Below are 4,385 nucleotides of genomic sequence, written 5' to 3'. Positions count from 1 at the left end.
GTTAGTACCTGGGGTAATGGAGGGCAAATAACTTTCCCAAAGTCACAAGAAGTGGTAATGGGAGAAGTGGGATTTGAACCCTGGCATCTCTGGTTCTCACCATGCTAGTCTAACCACTAGTTCATTTCTCTACTCCTTCTGAGTTTCCTGGTGCAGCAGTGTTCTCCTTGAAGATTTGACTGGACCAAGTAGCTGAAGGAAACAGTTGCCTTTATTTCTTGAAGATTTTGATTTTTCGCTCATCTTTCCAAATAATGCTCAAGGTGGCTTAAAGCATTATTAATATTTCAGGTACAATAAGTCCTTGCACCAAAGAGTTTATAATCTAAGTAGGTACCTGAGGCAATGAGAAATAAAATGAGTTACCCAGGGTTTCTTTGGAGAGAGATGGAGGGGGATGTGGGATTTGAACGCTGGTTTCCCTGGTTCTTAGTCTATTACTGTATCCACTAGGCCACTCATGCATATTTCAGATAAAAAATAAATCACTCATCCAATCAGATATAGAAACAGAGCAAAACTAAATGCAACAAAATAAACTATCTTCCACTACATTTCAGCAGACATGTATTGCTGTATTTTCAGGATAAGGCTGTTTCCAGTTACTGCACAGTTCATGGTTTATGCAAAAGATTTATTCACAGCTCTCTCGCTCCCTTTTTCTTGCTGAGTCTTCCTGAACTTACTTCTGCTTCAAAATCTACTTCCTTAACAAAGCATTTTGTTAACCACAAACCATGCTTGTGTTTACTTCCTCATTGCTACATTTTATGTTACTATGTTTCTGTCTTAAAGTTGTAATCTGTTTTATTATGTCTGTACATCATTTTGAGCTTCTGCATAAACAATTCATTAAATCTTTAATAGAGATTTGTAACTGTCCCTTATATCTTGTCTTCGTAGACTATAAGCCCTTTGGGATAGGGTCCCACAAACTTCTATGCTAAAGTAAGGGTAAATTGTGTTTATTTTTTATGTTATCTACATATTGTGTAACCTTGTGACACAGTATATAAAATGATGGGGAAATTCCCTATTGTTTAAGAGTCATCCCTTATATCTTTTGTGTGGATTCTGCAAAGTTGGTCACCCAGATGGTGAAGTCGACCTGATGGGGTCAGCATGCCTTTACCACAACTCTCCTTTGTTTTTTGTTTTTTACTGTATGGATAGGGAGGACATTCCCTCACTCCCCTCTATGATCTCTGACTCCATCCATTTAATCAGGCTGGTTGAATAAGAGATATTGACACATTGTATCAAGTCCAAAAACCAAATGGCAACTTTATTTTCTAGACTAGAGCTTCTAGCCAGCCAGGAACTATTTATATGGATGAGATATTTTAGCAGTTTGCATTTCTGAACACAGACAATCATGGGCTCCCATAACAGCACAGGTCAAAATTGCAGTTGACTATAAGAATTGACTAGATCGACGATCCACTGCGTTTTCTTTACTTCAGCCCTAAGCAAGGGTGGGTTAGTTCAAACATACTCATATCAACACTCCTAGCCAATGGATACCAAACCCATAATCCCACAATAGTAAACTACTTCATCACTTTTATTTATTTATAACAATTGTAAACCACTTAGCTACCATTCTCAGCACATTGTCAGAACACTGACCACACTTCTCAAGGGTCTTGATTCTCTTTAACCAAATCTCCACATTACCATCCTTCGGTTGTTATAATCTGGTGTGGTTGTGGACCCTGGATCATAGTGAGAGCTGACACCACCCACAGGGAGGAGCCCTGTGGGGACTCACTATGATAGGCGTTGCCTCAGCAGAGACGGACACAAAGCTGAGAGACTTTATTGTACTGGAATCATGGGTGATACCCACAGCATGGAGGGAAGACACAGTCCAAAGTAGTAAGACTGCTCAATGTTGATATCCCTGGTGGTGGTCCGCAGAGCGGGATACGCCAGGGAACTCCTCTCAGGATGATATCCCTTAGGATGGATCTGGTAGTGGCCCGCAGTGCGGGGTATGCCAAGGATCAGCGAGTAGTAGTTCAGAGAGGTGCAGAGGGTCAGCAGAGCGAAGTAGATGATGGTACTTACTCCAGAGTGTAGAAGGGTAGATAGGATGAGCACGGTAGTGGCCCGAGGCAAGGGGTACACCAGTGGTTCCGTCAGCATGATGGTGGAAGTGAAGACAGTACTCACAAGGCTGAACTAGCGATGTCCTGAATAAGGATGAGAGAATCTCCAAGCAGGAAGGCCCTCCGAAGAGCGGATAGCCAGAACGTAACAAGGCCCCTGAGGAGCGGGTACCTAAGGCGTTCTAAGTTCAGGAATCAGTTCAAGTAGTGAAGCAAAGTGTCTCCGATTGGAGTGGAATAAGCAGGAAGGAAGTCCTTGCTAACTCGTAGGAAGCATAGGCTGGCTGGGTTAAATACTTCTGGCGGGTGACGTCATGCGGAGGGGGCGTCCCCAAGGTTCCTGCCATGACATGGATAAAAGGGCCTGGCGCATGCGTGCGTGCCCTAAGTAAACCCCGACTCAAAATGGCAGATGGGATCACCCTCGCCATCCCGGGGACGCTGAGGAAGGCGGCATTTGCATGCTGAGGCCGCCATGGCCTTGAAAATCGCTGTAGCAGGGAAAAGAGGTGAGCAGCAAAGGTCGCAGCCATCTGCGACCAACGGGCGCAACATCGGTGCTGGTTTCCCCAAACATAGCACTAGAAAAGATAAATTAGTCAATACCTCAGTACAAGTCACCCAGATTGTGAACACAGTTTCTTCCCCTCTTTGAGCAGGGCCGATGCAAGGGTGTGTAGCGCCCTAGGTAGATCAATGTAACACTGCCTCCTCCCACTGAGTTGAATGTGGCCTCGGACAGTGGTACATATATAGAGTTATGGTCACCCTCTTATAGTTCTCTCTTTTGTATGTGTTGTGTAAACCTAGCGAGTGCTCTGTGACTGCCCACTGCCACTGCCTACTCCCACCTAATGGTCACTGGCTCTCTGAGCATCCTGCTGGGCCCCTTTTGGGTAGGTCCTACAAAGGAGAATACCAATCCACACTCTGGCTACTGACTTCTCCGCTTAACCACTACAGTAAGATCTACTAAGAGAAGAGAAAATCCCTCCTTTCCATCTGAGCTAGGTTCCCCAGACCCCACACATCAAGAACACTCTAAGGCAATTTGGCAATTGTTTAACTCACCCCACTCCTGCACTTTTCCTTTTGGCTGTATGGTAGTTTCCTGGGGGAAAAGAACACATTTTTTCTCACTCCAACTACTTCTCTGCTCTGGTCCAACCATGAAGGGGGATGAATTCTACTTCTTCTCGGCCTTAGGCCTCTTGAGAGGAAGATCCCCTGCAGGGACCTTCTCCCCTTAGCAGGTCCCCAGGTCTCCCAGCCCATGAGCTGGGTACTCCAATTGATTACATAGCTGGAGGACCCTAATTCCTACCCTATATGGGAGAGGTCAGGGGAGGAAAGGGCAAAAGTCAACCAAAAATGTTCCCTTTATTGTGCCCACTCTCTAGAATCCACCAATCAAAGAACCCTAACCCTTTAAGGGAATATATACATTTTTCTCAAAATCACATTAAACAAATTTACATCATGACTCATTCCTTTAAAATGCCACCTGATACTCCAACCATATTCTAACAAGTCAGAACATGAGGGCAGAGTCTCCCCCACCCAGATGGTTTTGTACATTTCAACCCAAAAGAAAAAAGGGTCAATCCTAGGAGGTTGCCAAATATGTATAGCTTCTTGTACATTGATAGTGCTTTATAAATAATATAGTAACACATACATACATTCTGCATGTACATAAAAACATTTTTAGGCATTAAAATGAAATAAGTGTGAGGTTTCTTTATGAGAAACCTCACATCAATGTTAACTTATATGCCCATCTACCCAAAGTGGAAGGATCTCAACTGGGTCAATTTGGCTATTTCTGCCATCATTTACTATTTTACCTGGATTTGATTTCTGGGCCAGTCTTCTTCCTAGTACATCTGGGGCTGAAGTTGTTGTGTAGGCAGCATTCACGGCCTTTGGGGTGGAGGGAGTCATAGTCATCATGCAATGGTGACACGTAGTGGCTAGACTTAGGGAACAAAACTGCAGGGTTCCAAGGATTGTTATTATAATCATTGGGTTAAGTCAGGGGTGCTCAAACAGGTGGAAGCATAAACCTACATGGAGGCATCAGCTGCTGATACCCATTCAAAGGAAGGACTGTCAGATCATTGTGAATACACCTAGGGCTATGAAAGTTTCCCTTCCAGCTTCCTCTTAGTGGAAGAGGGAGGAAGGAGCCAGAAATGTTAGTCAGTGCTTTTTAGCACACTATGGAGAAATTCCTGGGGGCTGTGAAACTGTGTTAGGCAACTCTGGTGGCTT

General features: G+C 44.2%; 1 long non-coding RNA gene across 1 annotated transcript; it reads right to left on the bottom strand.

The window, feature by feature from the left end:
• Positions 1–1,271: 1,271 nt before the first annotated feature.
• Positions 1,272–4,145, bottom strand: LOC115096278. The gene is made up of 3 exons (XR_003858016.1): positions 3,959–4,145; positions 3,183–3,222; positions 1,272–2,692 (listed from the first exon to the last, which is right to left on the bottom strand). It is a non-coding gene; the product is annotated as an uncharacterized LOC115096278 (long non-coding RNA).
• Positions 4,146–4,385: the final 240 nt, after the last annotated feature.

The sequence above is a fragment of the Rhinatrema bivittatum genome, chromosome 7 (assembly GCF_901001135.1).
Source record: "Rhinatrema bivittatum chromosome 7, aRhiBiv1.1, whole genome shotgun sequence".
NCBI lineage: Eukaryota > Metazoa > Chordata > Amphibia > Gymnophiona > Rhinatrematidae > Rhinatrema > Rhinatrema bivittatum.
This window is presented reverse-complemented; position numbering and strand designations above follow the sequence as displayed.